This window comes from Ambystoma mexicanum, chromosome 13 (genome assembly GCF_040938575.1).
Source record: "Ambystoma mexicanum isolate Mex_15411 chromosome 13, UKY_AmexF1_1, whole genome shotgun sequence".
Lineage (NCBI taxonomy): Eukaryota > Metazoa > Chordata > Amphibia > Caudata > Ambystomatidae > Ambystoma > Ambystoma mexicanum.
The window spans coordinates 48,300,232-48,315,205 of record NC_090938.1 but is presented as its reverse complement, the minus strand read 5'-3'; the positions used below and the strand labels follow the sequence as shown (position 1 = coordinate 48,315,205).

Genomic DNA, 14,974 nt, shown 5'->3' with positions numbered 1-14,974 from the left:
CAACACAGCCTCGGCGGTGTCACTGCAAAGGAATCCGGTCCGACTGCTCCGGCACCGGCCTCCCTACGACGTGAGTCCCCCCACCTACCTGCCCAAGACAATGCAGGCGGAAGGGAGGGGCCTCTGCCCTCCATCACGAGGCTCGTCCAAGCTTCCTCCAGGAAGCTGGGCCGGGCCGGGCCTTCAGCTATTGCAGGACTCACAGCCTCTCGCCCGGGTCCTCACCGTGAGTCCACACCTACCTGCCCAAGGGAATGCCCCAGGCCCCGTGCCATACAGGGTATGACACGATGGAGGGCCTGGGGGGGTTAGGCGCAGGGTGGGGGAGACGAACGGCGGGAAACAAAGAGGGAGGGACAGCCAAAGCGGCGCCCCCACCCTCGGTGCTGCCAGGGGAACGCACCAAAAGGTGTGAAGGAGGAAGCAGGGGGGCAGGAAGAAGCCCGGCCCCCACCAACACATCAAAGGGGACAGGGAGGATAAATACCCCTGTGAAACCCACTTTGGCTGCCCCTCCCTCTTTGTTTCCCGCCGTTCGTCTCCCCCACCCTGCGCCTAACCCCCCAGGCCCTCCATCGTGTCATACCCTGTATGGCACGGGGCCTAGGGCGTAGGCTGAGTAGTGTGGGTTCCGCCCCTGCTCTTGTACCTGAAACCTGTCACTTGTGATAATGAAATGATAGTACAGACCATATTCTAGCTTTGTGGAAAAATTGTGGCTGTAGGCCTTTTTTATTTTCTACAGAAATAATGCCTTACAATAATCATGACAGCCAAACATCCTTATCAATCGCTTTTGGGCACCTTGTGTCCAGGGTTATGGATGCCGAGCCTTCCCTTAGGCTAGTTTTCGTTGCCCTGTGGCATCTCTTCCTGGACACGTGCCGCCACGCCTGAGTGGGTGTTGCCTAACCCGCTCAGGTCCCCCAAACAGCGAACCTATTTGCATCCACGTGCTGCTAACGCTTGAAAGATGTTGTCCGCAAATCTGCCCATCCCTTTATTGGATAAGTGCACCCCTTCCTGATGAAACCACTCTGGGTCATTTTGTGACAGCCCATGTCTTATGAAATGGAGACCCATGCTCCTACAGTATGTTTCTACAGCTTTGTTCAGTTTTTTCCGCGCTGTCTCAATGGCCTGCCGTCTGTGTGCCCCATACCAAATTCTGCGGGTAATTATCTGACATGAAAATTTCGGTTTTCCACCAACAGTGGGCTATTGCCCTTAATGATTCGCATATGCTGCGCATCAGCTCACCCCTATTTGTCTTAACCAAGTCATTTCCCCCTAAGTGGATGACCAGGTATTCGAGAGGGTCCCTGAACCCGATCAGGTCCGATAGCCGATCGTGGATGTCCTCCCAATGCATTCCTGGGAGGCCCCACCAGGACGTTATTGTCCGCTTAAAATGTAATCCTTCTCTGAAATCTTCGATCCACCTGCCTGCTCGTGTCACGAATGAATGGCCGACTATCCATGCTGACTTGTAGGGGGGCCTCATCTGCATGGGTGGATGGGAGATGAATCATATCAAATACTCTCGCACGTATTTTTTGAAACATTGTGACTTCCACCCCCCAATTTTCTTTACTCCTTTCGCCCCCTAGTCCCCCTGCCCATGCGGAGGTGGCTGCCCCTATCCTGAAGGAGTGGGTCCCAAACTCGGCTGCGTCCCACCCTGCTTTCGCTATGGTTTTCTTTAGCACGGTTTGGAATTGATGCCTGCTGAGGGCTTTGCCGTCCCTATGTATCAACAGCTGTCCCCCGATCTAGGTCGTACCTTGAGAAATTGCTCAGTAATGCACCTGGGGCAGTGGTCCCTTTCCTTAATACAATTTAGCTCGATTGTTCGCCCCTTCCCTCCTTGGTCCGTTTTTGATCTCCTTAGTAGTATGGACATACCCTTAGAACCTATGCTGACGTCGCTGCTTGCTAGCCCGTCTCCTGCCATCGTGCTACTTGCTACAAGCTCCCCGACCCTGAATGCACCATAATATGCCAATGCAAATGCCGACCTGAACAGCATACTCTCATAGCTGTCGCTACATGTGCTATGCAATAATTGTAACAATTTTATTACTTTCAAAAAATTCAGGGGCCTCCTGTTGTCTGGTTTCCTGCTTTCTAACCTAGCCCACCCCTTCATTGCGTATTTCAACCGTGGGCTTGCTGTCGGGTCTGCCAACCCAGCAACCTTTGCTGTATACGCGACTGCAGCCAAATGTGCTGCCGCCCAGCTTTTCCTCTTCCCCCTGTGTAAATGCACTCCCCAAAAAGTCGCACAAATTGGAGACTGTGATAGCCCCCACCTCTTTCACTCTTGATTCTCTCAACACATTCACATGTTTTTTATATTGCTCACCAGTTTTGTATGGTATGGCGTTTCTGGCCAATCTCTCTACTACTTGCTCTCGTGGGCTTTCCTCCTCTTCCGAGTCAACCTTGTGGCTAACCGACCGTTTTGCCATGCTTCCAGTGGTACCCATGCCTTTTTTGGCGTGGGCGTTTTCATCCTTCTTGCATCCGGCCGTAGTTCTCTGAACCTGCTCCACTGAAAACGAGACAAGGCATCAGCGACCATATTTGCTTCACCGGCGATGTGTCTCGCCCTTATGCTAACATTATTATTCAGACAAGCCAGCCTTATTGCCCTCATTAGCTCCAAGACCAGCGGGCAGGCAGCGTTGCCGTTATTTATCACATGCACTACCGCCATGTTATCCGACCACACGTTTAACTCTTTGCTGTTTAGTTTTGTTTCCCATGCACACAGAGCTACCCAGATCGGAAATAGCTCCAAGAGTGTAATGTTACTTGTCCATGCAGCCTCATGCCATGCCTCTGGCCATCTTTCTGCGCACCATTCTGTACCCAATATTGCACCAAAGCCGAAACCCCCAGCTGCATCCGTGAATAACACCCTTTCTCTTTCTTTGTTTATAGGTGTGCGCCAGATCACTGAACCATTGAACGATTTTAAAAATTCTTCCCAAACCTCCAAATCTTTCTTTATTGCTCCACCGATCCGCACCCTGTGGTGCCCCACCTTAGCACCCTTTGTTCTTTGTTCTACCCTTCTCTGGAATATCCTGCCTTGCGGTATGACCTTCCCTGCAAAGTTCAATTTCCCTGCTAGTGATTGCAACTCTCTTACTGTGGCCTTGTTTCTCCCTTTCAGGTCTGTGATTGCACCTAGCAAGTCCGCCACCTTCTCCTCCGGGATCCTGCACACCCCGACCCGTGAGTCAATTTCGATGCCTAAGAATTGTATTACTTGAGTTGGTCCCATCGTTTTTTCTTCTGCAAGCGGAAAACCCCACTCTTCTGTTAATGTCTTAAATTTCTTCAATGTATTTTTACACAGCTCGGAACCTTTTGGTCCCACAAATAGAAAATCGTCCAGGTAATGGACTACCTGTGCCCCCTTCATTTCCTTTGTAAGAGCCCATTGCAGGAAAGAGCTCACTTTCTCAAAGTACGCACAAGAAATGGCGCAGCCCATAGGGAGACATTTGTCTACAAAGTATTTGCCCTCCCAGTGCATGCATAGCCATCTCTGTGATTCGCTCTTCACAGGCAATAGGCGATATGCTGACTTAATATCTGCTTTCGCCATCCAAGCTCCCTGCCCCGCTTTCCTCACTAACTGCACTGCTTCCAGGAAATCTGAGTAATTTACCGACGACGCCTCTTGTGTGATGCCGTCGTTAACCGAGCCCCCTGGCGGATATGACAGATGGTGAATTAGCCGAAACTCGCCTGCCTCTTTTTTTGGGACTAGGCCCAAAGGTGAGCATATATATTCTTCAAAAGGAGGAGAACTATACGGGCCTCCTATCCTCCCTAGTTCAATTTCTTTTCTGATTTTTTTTGCCCACCAACTCCTTATTTTCTAAAGCGGATTTCAGGTTTTTTTGGTGTGTTCTGCGAATCTTGCCCATTAAATGGTATCATGAAACCTTCTTGGAAACCTCGCCTTATTATTTCTGCTCCTTCCTGGTCTGGAAACACCCTTAGCCACCTTTCCATATTCTCGATTTTTACTGGTGTGGCCCCTTTCTCTTCTTTGCTCCTAGTTCCGTTTTTCTGGGACCCTGTACTTACTGGGCGCTGCTCTGGTGCATTTGGTGGTAATATGCTCTCCTCCGCAGTTCTCGCATCTGTGATTGAATTTACATTTCTTCCCCCAGCTGCATGATATTCCCTTCTCAAAATTACGGCATTGTGCTGTCTCTGACCTTGCCGTCCCGTTACTCCCTTTACCACCCCCTTGTGCTGTTGGGGGTATGTTGCTCTGCCACCCTCTCTGTGCCTCGTATTGTCTACTCCGAAAATTCTGTTCCCTTGCTCTGTCATAAGAGTTATCGTATCTCCTGTTGCTGTATCTGTACTCGCTTCTATAATCGCTTTGGCCATACTGTCTCCTATAATAGCTCCCCGCACTATACTGATCCCTGGTATCCCATTTCGAGGGGATTGGGTCCTCCGACGTATTCCATATCTATGACAGGTAATCACCACAGCTGTGCTGCTTCGGAAACTTTTCCGGCGTCTGCGTCCTGCGTCGATGACGTCGATACGCCGACGTCTAGGACCTCCTCCGACGTCCGACGTCATCCGATGTGATAAGTAGGACGCACGACGCCTGTAGCCTCAGTTCCGTTTTTTCCGCGAACGTGTTGCTTCGTGTTTCTCGGTTCTAAGCCTCGTCTCTTTGGTGTTCTGTTCTTTCTGGTTCTTCGAACCTGTTCGTTTGTGAATTTCGGCGATGTCTTCTACTTCGTCTTCAACCCCGCGTCCGGGCTTTAAGAAGTGCGGGGAGTGTGGGTCCAAGATGTCGGTGACTGACTCGCACGACGCCTGCCTCTTGTGCCTCGGGGAGGCCCACGACACGGATGACTGTGTTGACTGCCTGTCGCTCACGTCCAAAGCCTTACGCGAACGTAAGAAGAAGTTGTCGGTAGGTCGGGTGTCCAAGCCCCGGAAGTCGAAGTCGGCGGGGCTTTCGACGGATGATTCGAGGGGTGACTCTCCGCGTCATCGTCGGAAGTCTCGTCGGTCTTCTTCTAGGAGTAGGTCTCGCCACTCCTCAGCCTCTTCGAGGCATTCTCGGAAGCGCCGTCACCGGTCGCCTTCCAGGTCCTCTTCCGAGGATTCTGCCCAGCACGTCGGTTACCCCACCAGCCGTGCGACGCCGGAGGAATGGGCTTCCTTCGGGAAGAAAATGTTGGCGATTCTTGAGTCGCAGGGTACTCAGCCGTCCGCGCCCCCGAGTGGGGTCGGCCGTGTGAGGTCGAGAGACACCGCTCGCAAGAGTGGTCGGCACGAGTCACGGGAGCGGTCCCGTTCGGACAAGGAGGCTCGTTCTCGCCGTACCCGTTCCAGGTCCCGGTCCTCGACGCGTTCGAGACCGTGTGCTCCTGTGAAGTCTTCGAGGAAGACGTCGACGTCTGAGGCGTCGAGGGCGTCGACAGGCTTTCTCGAGGCTCCGGCTTCGAGGACGTCGTCGAGGCCGTCGACGTTCAGGTCATCGAGGGACACGCTCGGGGCTCCGGCCTCGAGGGCTGTGTCGACGCCGCCGATACTGGAGGCGCTGCATCTGACGTCGACGCCGATTTCCTCGACGCCGATCCTTTCGGCGCCGTTGCCGGTTTTCTCGGCGTCGGCGCCGGTTAGCTCGACGCCATCGACGCCTTTCGTGTCGGAGGTGCCCCGTGTCACGGGTGTACCCCCTAGGAAGGCTCTGGTTAAGAGCAAGCACTCTCGGGTGCCTTTTCGCCACCTGGAATTTATTTCGGAGGCGGATGAGGATTCTGATGGCCTGGTTCCTAGTCTGGTGCCTGATGAAATTGTCTCGGGCCATAGTCAGTTTGACGATTTGAGGCAGTCACTGCATGATGCCAGTGGACTGGACACCTCCCCGGAGGTGGACTTTTGTAGGCCTGAGCCTGGCTCCCATGCCGATTCCTCGTACCGGCGCCTTATGGCTAGGGTGTCTGAGTATTTGGGATGGTCTGCTCCCCCAGGGGAGTTTGTGCAGGATGATCTGACGGACATCCTTGATGTTGGTCCCCCAACTGACCCGGTTCTGCCGTTCCATATGGCTTTACAGAGAAGGGTGGCGGCGGCTTGGACTGCTCCGGAGAGTCTCCCGGCGGTGGGCAGATCCTTGTCGCGTAAATACCGTCCAGCCAGTAGCGACCCCTGCTACTTGACCAGGCACCCCACTCCGGAGAGTTTGGTGGTGCAGGCGGCCCCGGCAAAGCAGGCGTCGTACCCTACCATCCCTCCTGATAGGGACGACAAACGTTTTGATGGCTGGGCGAAGAAAGTGTTTTCTTCTGGTGGTATGGCGCTTCAGGCGGCCAACTCCATTTGTGCCTTGTCACGTTTCACGCACACTCTGTGGAACTGTGTTGCGTTAGCGGCTGAACATATTCCCGAAGGGGTTGAACGGGAGGGTTTCCTTGCTATGGTCCAGGATGGTAAGGATGCCATGTGTGAGTCCGTTCAGTCGGGTCTGGACTTGGCTGATTGCGTCAGTGGGTCCATGGCGGCGAGCACCGTGATACGCAGGTTTGCGTGGTTGCGGAAGTCGGGGTTTGCTCCTGATGTGCAGTCCCGGCTCCTCAACATGCCCTTTGATGGTGAACGCCTTTTTGGCAGCAAGGCTGACGAGAGCCTTGAGAGGTTGCAGACCTCAAAAGCTGCAGCGAAGTCGTTGGGCGCTGCAGTTCGCCAACCTCCGCCTTTTCGTCCTAGGGGACAGCAGTGGAGGGGTGGTTCCTTTCGCTATTACTCATCCTTCAGTAGAGCGAGAGGAGCTGGCAGTCAAAGAGGCCAACGCAGGGGTACCAGAGGTGGACGACAGGGTACCCGTGGTGCCAAGGCCGCTCGGGCAGTTACCTCTTTGCCCTCGGGTAACGCCGCAGCCGCTCCTACTCAGTCATGAGGCCATGTCCCATGGTTCGCCGGTTGGGGGAAGGCTGGCGCAGCATCTTGTAGAGTGGCAAGCCATTACTTCAGATGTGTGGGTTCTGGAGATCATAGCCCACGGCTACTGTCTTCCCTTTCGGCACAGGCCTCGCGACAATCCACCGGGGAATCTTTGAAGTGTCCGGATCCGCTCCTTGCGCAGGAAATTCAAGCCCTGCTGGAGAAAGGCGCTATAGAACTGGTGCCTGTAGCGGAGAGGAACAAGGGATGGTATTCCCCTTATTTTTTGATTTCCAAGAAAGACGGGGGATTGAGACCCATCATGGACTTGCGCGGGTTGAACAAACTCCTCAGGAAGGACAAGTTCAAGATGGTTTCTCTCTCTCAAGTCCTCCAGGCCCTTCAGCTTCAGGACTGGTTGGTGTCACTCGACCTCAAGGATGCTTACTTCCATGTGCCGATCCATCCCAAGCACAAGAAGTACCTGAGGTTCGCGGTTGGCGACTCGCACTTTCAGTTTCGGGTCCTGCCGTTCGGATTGACCTCCGCCCCGAGGGTTTTCAACAAGCTCATGGTGGTGGTGGCAGCGCATCTCAGGCAAGGGGGGATTCACGTCTACCCCTACCTGGACGATTGGTTGATCAGGGGGAGCTCTCCCGAGCAAGTCCTGGATCATCTGTCCGTCACCTGCCACTCCCTCCACAGGCTGGGCTTCTCCCTCAATTTAAGGAAGTCCCATTTGACGCCAACGCAGAGGCTCCAGTACATCGGAGCAGTGCTCGACACTTCCCTGGGGCAGTGTTTTCCTCCCCAGGTGAGGGCTCTTCACATTCAGCAGATGGTGCACAAGTTTCAGCATGCCCAGACGCTCCCTGCGTTCGAGTTCTTGAGGTTGCTCGGCCTCATGGCATCCTGCATTCTTCTGGTGCCAGAGGCTCGCCTGCGCATGAGATCTTTGCAGTGGGCACTCAAGATGCAATGGTCGCAGTCCTCCGGCAGGATGTCGGACCCGATTCAGGTGCCGCCCTCGGTCGCCCAGGACCTTCTGTGGTGGGCCGTCGAAGGCAACTTGATGAAGGGGGCTCCATTTTGGCTTCCCTGGCCGGAGGTGACGATCGTGACGGATGCATCCCTCACGGGATGGGGAGCTCATGCCAACGAGCTGACAGTCAGCGGTCGTTGGTCTCCGTCGGAGTCCAGACTCCATATCAATCTGTTGGAGCTGAGGGACGTCAGGCTAGCCCTGAAGGCTTTTCTGCCGACTGTGCGAGGAAGGAATGTCCTGATCCTGACAGACAACACGGTGGCCATGCACTACCTCAACAAAAAGGGGGGGGCAGGGTCACTTCCTCTGTGCAGGGAGGCGATGCAGCTCGAGTTCTGGGCCATCCAGCAGGAAGTTTCGGTCTCGGCAGTTCATCTGGCCGGAGTCGAAAACGTGACGGCGGACGCTCTGAGCAGGCAGAGCGCGATCTCTCACGAGTGGGAGTTGGCTCAGGAGATTCTCCTGGAGATCTTTGCCCTTTGGGGGACCCCTCAAGTGGATCTCTTCGCCTCCAGTGTCAACCGGAAGTGCGGGAGGTTCTGCTCGCGGGAATTTCCTCCAAAAGGGGCCTTAGGAGACGCGTTCGTGGTGGATTGGTCGTTCCCGCTGCTGTACGCGTTTCCTCCAGTCCCCGTCATCCCGCAAGTGCTGCGGAGGTTGCGGAAGTTCGGTTCCCGGATGATCCTCATTGCTCCGGCGTGGGCTCGGAGGACGTGGTACCCGGACCTTCTCGACTTGTCCATCTGCCCTCCACGTCGTCTTCCCTACCGAGACGATCTGCTCTCACGGGAGGGGGGTCTGGTTCTCCATCCAGAGGTCAGATCCCTCAACCTTCACGCTTGGCTTCTGAAAGGTTGAGGTATAGGGATTGGGACCTCCCTGAAGACGTGATGGAGGTGTTGCTTTCGGCCCGAAGGCCAGCAACTAAGTCTCTGTACCGTTGCCGTTGGCGTAAGTTCTGCGACTGGTGCAGAGTTCGGAATGTGGATCCTTTTGTATGTGACATCCCCATGGTTCTGTCCTTTTTGCTTTCTTTGGCCCACAGGGGCTTGCAAGTGGGTACCATTAAAGGTTACCTGGCAGCGCTGTCCATCTTTAAGCGCTCGTCTGATGAGTGTTCTTACTTTAAGATCCCTTTAATTTCACAGTTTCTGAAAGGGCTCACTAATGTGTTCCCTCCGTCACCTTTCCTGGTGCCCGGTTGGGATTTAAACCTTGTTCTTAGGTTTCTTATGGGTGCTCCGTTTGAGCCTTTACATTCTTGCCCTTTGAGGCTGTTAACTCTGAAAACTGTGTTTTTGGTTGCGGTTACTTCCGCTCGCAGAGTGAGTGAGTTGCAGGCACTTTCAGTTAAGCCACCCTTCACTGTATTTCACAAGGACAGGGTTGTCCTTCGAGTTCGTCCTTCTTTTCTTCCGAAGGTAGTGACGGAATTTCATTTAGCCCGGAAGGTTGTTCTTCCGGCATTATATCCTCCTCCGCATCCTGGTAAGGAAGAGGAGAGGCTCCATAGGCTTGATCCTAGGAGAGCTTTAAGCTTTTATGTTTCACGCATGTCCCAGGTCAGAGTGGACGATCAACTCTTTATTGGTTACGCTGGTAAGCGTTTGGGGCAAGCTGTGACGAAACAGACTTTGTCCCGCTGGATTGTTTTGGCCATCTCGGAATGTTACCGCTTGGCGGGTAAGGACCCACCGGCTGGCTTGCGGGCCCATTCTACCAGGGGCATGGCTGCATCTACTGCCCTGCAGAGGGGTGTTCCTATTCGCAACATCTGTGATGCAGCCACCTGGGCTTCAGTACATACATTTGTACGGCATTATTCCCTCGATTCCATCAGAGGGCAGGATCTATCCTTTGGCAAGGCGGTCCTTTGCTCTGCTATTTGATTGGCTATTCTAATTTTGTTTATAAATTCTTTCCCTCCTCCTTGCTCTGGTACTGCTTTGGGAGTCTGTCATAGATATAGAATACGTCGGAGGACCCAATCCCCTCTAAGAACAAGTTACTTTCTTACCTGGTAACGTTCTTTCGATGGGATGGTCCGACGACGTATTCCATATCGCTCCCGCCCTGCCTTCCCCGCTGCAGAATTTCTTTTGCGATTGCAGCTTACGTTCCGCAAGGCTTTGTGTCTGACTGGCAGTTGACTTCTGTCACACGTTCTGGGGGAAAAAACTACAACTGAGGCTACAGGCGTCGTGCGTCCTACTTATCACATCGGATGACGTCGGACGTCGGAGGAGGTCCTAGACGTCGGCGTATCGACGTCATCGACGCAGGACGCAGACGGCGGAAAAGTTTCCGAAGCAGCACAGCTGTGGTGATTACCTGTCATAGATATGGAATACGTCGTCGGACCATCCCATCGAAAGAACGTTACCAGGTAAGAAAGTAACTTGTTCTTCTCTTTTAGTACGTTAAATATGTATAGGTTGTAATTTTCTTCATCCCACCCTATGTCCGGGAAGCAATCCATTTCTTTCCTGAATTCATGGTCGTATTCCTTCCATGCATCACCCCCAAATGCTTTGTACACCCTCAAGACTCTCTGTTGATATGTTACTAGTGATGGGCCGTCCTCGGGAAATTTCTGCAAGATGATTGAGGACATAATCTGGAATGCTGCTGTCCAATTGTCAAAATTCCTTGACACTGTTGCTCTTTTTAATAGGCCCTTTTCATCCTCTCATGTCTTCCTTTGATATATCATGACCCCTTTTCTGTACCTCTAGCAGGGAGAAGATATCGATCAACTCTTTTCTCCATATCTTCTCCTTCACCTTGTCACAAATGTACCAAGCTTGTGCTTTTAAGGACCGACCTTGTGCATCCTTGCCTATCGTGGGCCTGCCATATTTAGTCATAACTGTGGTAGGTTCTGTTGCTTTTACTAAGGGGGGTTCTATCATAGCTACTGGTGTATTGGAAGGTGACCCCTGGGGACCAGGATTTTGGGGAAGCCCCAGAGCGATAGGAACCCCGCTGTCTGTTGGCCCTTGCCCTCCTGCCCCCTGATCTACACCTGCCCTATCTGTTTTCTGCTTCTCCTTGCTTATTACCCCCTTTGTTTTCACCCAGGCCTGAAGGTGGTCCCTCTCCTCGTCTTCACTACTTTCTGTATCAGATGTCACACTTGTGCTTTTTTATTCTCCCTTTACCGGCTCTGGGCGACTTACCCTGAGCCTTGATACATGCATTTAATACTTTTACCATTTTGCCAATATTGTTATTCAATTTTACGATACCTTTCTTGGTTCCTTTCCTCCGTTTTATTTTAGGCATCTCTGGCTCTTGTGACTCCCTTGGGATCTCTCTTAACCTTTTTTGGCCTTGTGGTACTGCAGCTTCTTCGTCGCTGCCAGCGGACTCCTCCAGCAGCAAAGGCGACATTGCCCTAGCCCTTTCTTCCGCCTGCACCACGTCCAGCACCCATTGTGCTCCATACTCCTTCTCTGCCTTTTTGGCCCATGCACTGAATTCCTGTGCTCTTCTCGCTCTTTCCTCTGCCATTCTTGCCTTTTCGCCCCCTGCTTTTCCTTCCTGGTTGTTGACTCTGGGGATTGACTTTTTTGGCCCCAAGGTGGAGGGGACACCCGGATTTGAACTGGGGACCTCTTGATCTGCAGTCAAATGCTCTACCACAGAGCTATATCCCTGTGCTGTAATCCGGCCTGGCGCTTTTAGCTCAACTCTGTTAAGCAAAAATGTTGGAGCTGGGGGTTTGACTCGAACCCCCAACCTTTCAGGTATAAGTCCCAGCACTTATTGACTATGCCGCATAGCCAGCGTTACAGGCTCACTCGTTTAACAGCTGAGCCTCTGCCGGCTTTGTCAGCCGTAATAAAATACACGCCGTTCTCTTCCGGCTACGACTTTAATTCGTAGCCCCGCCCCTTTCTCTCCGTACCGAGCCCTTTGCCGGCTCGTGTTCTCATGTTGGCGCCGGGCGGGCGTGCCTGGAGCTGCTCACGCCGCGTCCCCGCTCCAGCTGGCGTCCTTCTTCCTGGTCCCAAGCTGCTTCTGAGAACGCCAGACTTGCGAAATCTTCGTCGTCGCAGCTCGCCGATCCCGCTCGTCTCCCGCAGCACCACGTCTCCTCCGGCTTCTTCGCGCTGTTCCGACGGGCTTCAGCTGCAATCCGATGAACCGTCACCTAGAGAAGGGGAGAGAAGACACAGAAACGGTAAGCCCGCCGAGGCAAACGTTTCCTTTTCCCCTTTCCCAGGTCCGGGGAGCCTACCCGAGTGAGGTGAGCTCCGGAACTGTTTGTGCCTCCTTGGGTTTCACAGGGGTATTTATCCTCCCTGTCCCCTTTGATGTGTTGGTGGGGGCCGGGCCTCTTCCTGCCCCCCCTGCTGCTTCCTTCACACCTTTTGCTGCGTTCCCCTGGCAGCACCGAGGGTGGGGGCGCCGCTTTGGCTGCCCCTCCCTCTTTGTTTCCCGCCGTTCGTCTCCCCCACCCTGCGCCTAACCCCCCAGGCCCTCCATCGTGTCATACCCTGTATGGCACGGGGCCTGGGGCATTCCCTTGGGCAGGTAGGTGTGGACTCACGGTGAGGACCCGGGCGAGAGGCTGTGAGTCCTGCAATAGCTGAAGGCCCGGCCCAGCTTCCTGGAGGAAGCTTGGACGAGCCTCGTGGTGGAGGGCAGAGGCCCCTCCCTTGCGCCTGCATTGTCTTGGGCAGGTAGGTGGGGGGACTCACGTCGTAGGGAGGCCGGTGCCGGAGCAGTCGGACCGGATTCCTTTGCAGTGACACCGCCGAGGCTGTGTTGGCATGTGCTCAGGTGCGCAGTGAGGAGTGGAGCAGTCTGGAGGTGGCGGTCTGGGGAGCCACTCGGGAGCACTGGAGAGCCCCGGACCCCGGGGAAGCCGGCATGGGCGCCTGGGGGCCGCGCGGGTAATTAAAGCCCGCCCCATTGCCTCATTAGAGTATAATTGGGGGGGGGGGGGGGGAGAGAGAGCGAGCGCGCGCGCTGGGAGGCCTGATGGGACCTGGACGTTACCTTACGTATCGGGGCTCATGCTATGTTGCACCCTTTAGCGCCTCTTTGTGGACGTGGAGGATAGGCGCTGAATCTGCAATGCTGCTGCTACCATACTGATCCAAATATGGGGGGGGGAGGGTTATAGCGAGCATAGGTGTCCCTCTAGCACAGAGGTCTCTGGCCAGGAGCTGCTCACCACATGGATGTGATCGAGGGAGCGGCCTCTGTGTAAAGCGCTGCGAGGTCGGCGAATGCTTAAAGCGCCGGCATGCAGGGATTCAAGCGGCCGAGTGATGCACGAGTTGGCAATGGTAGCTCCCTCCGCCCTCGAGGGTACCTGCCTTGGAGCTTCCAATGCAGCGAGAGTCTTTGCATGGTGCGTAAATGGGACTAAATGCGCGTACGAGTTCTAGCTCGGTGGGTAAACGCGCCAATGTGAAGAGTACATGCCAGCGTCGAAGGCTCTTGGCAGGCGCCACAGCAATGCCTTTCTCCATAATGAGACGAAGTGCTGTTGCCATAACGTTGCTTAAACTCTACATAGTTTGTTGGTTATTTTTAATGCGCGAGAGTACCCGGGGGTATCAGGGCGCAGCATTTAGTGGTTTGTTACCACCTTTCCGGTGGTTCATTATTTAGACCTGGGTTGCTTGTACCTTGCCTCCTCTTAGGCTCTGACTGGCCCATTGGGCAAAGGGGGGAATTCCTGTCTGCCATGGCAGTGTGGGCGACTGAAACAACTTTCCGGGCAACCAGTAGTGCAACTATTGCCACTAGCCCAATGTGTTGCAGAATTCAACATTTCGAGTACACCCCCCCCCCCCCCCCACAAACCCCGCAACCCCCACCCACCCTCCGCGTCCCAAAACTGCACCTCCGAACCACTGAAGCCGAATAGTGTCAAGTCAAGAACGTCGATGCAAGATGTGGCCCGTTTTCTATTTTGGAATGATTGCGTTTTGTCCTGGTATACACCCATTTTGAGAAGGTAACTTCATTGCAGGGTTTGGTCTTGGTACACAACACGTTTGTGACTCAGCTCTTGTGTAATGCTGCTGCCTCGGCCTGCTTTGTTGAGGCGGTTCGTGACTACCCCGGGTGGAGCGAGAGAGGGGGCGAGTGAGATTGTGCTGGTCCAGGATGGGTCCACTCCACAGGACCCTGAGGTACGTACGTTGTTTCCCTGGGCTGGGCCTGTGGGCCAGCACCTAGGCCCGGCCTGTGGCGCTGGCCCTTTTATTTGTTTATTTATTATTTTTTACACCACTTTAACTCACTGTTTCACGTTGACTTTAAAGTGGAGGAGGAGTGGTTTAAATTATTTTTTTAATGGAAATTTCGACGCAGGCACTGCACTGCCACCAGCCTCTTACATTTTGCTTTCCTCACAGATTTAAGGTACCCACTCTAAAACTTGCTGCACGTGTCTTCCATTTGTGGAATTCGCAGGTGGTCTGATATTTCTACACTATGATTTTAATCAAGTTAATATGAAGCTGTTACTATTAAAGACCAATATCCAATGTTTGGGGCACTTCTTTAGTTCTACTGGACCTGGCTAATTGCTACATGAGAACTTCCTCATAGTGTCTCTATCAATCCAGGCCCTGCAACTAGGTTGAAAAAGCGCAAGGGATCTGCCCGGTGCAGAGCACCGAGTAGTAGTGTGTCCCAACACGACCACTGTATACACTACTTCCCAAGCGGCTGCATATACAACTTTTCAGAATTCCCTAACCACTAAATGCCGTTGAATTGCTGTTTTCATGTTTTCAAACTTAGCAAGACGAGAATTTCTATCCAGTGCACCCCTTTCGCGTCTTTCGTCATGGTGTCGGTACCCCTAATTTGATGGGGGGGTGGGGGGCAGGGGGAATGTGTTGTAATGCTAGTAGACGACATGAGAACAGGATATGCACACAAAGGCCACCCCAGTTGCAGAGTAACCGTGTATATAAAAGTGGCATTAGTGGGCGTTTATAGTGATAAAGGTAATGTTAG

The 14,974-nt window shown here is 53.6% G+C and overlaps 1 protein-coding gene across 9 annotated transcripts in view; it reads left to right on the top strand.

Moving 5' to 3' along the window:
* SLC45A3 (solute carrier family 45 member 3) overlaps window positions 1–14,974 on the top strand; it is a 141,527-nt gene that overhangs the window by 84,588 nt on the left and 41,965 nt on the right. For 2 of the 9 annotated variants that reach the window (XM_069633159.1, XM_069633158.1), the window contains exon 2: window positions 3,182–3,243. The exons of 3 other annotated variants lie outside the window; for them this stretch is intronic. The gene's annotated coding sequence lies outside the window, so the exon portion shown is untranslated. Of the gene's footprint in view, window positions 1–3,181; window positions 3,244–11,937; window positions 12,171–12,552; window positions 12,673–12,732; window positions 12,886–13,887; window positions 14,140–14,974 lie in introns of those variants that run through there. 4 more of the 9 variants (XM_069633163.1, XM_069633160.1, XM_069633156.1 and 1 more) reach the window with 4 other exon arrangements.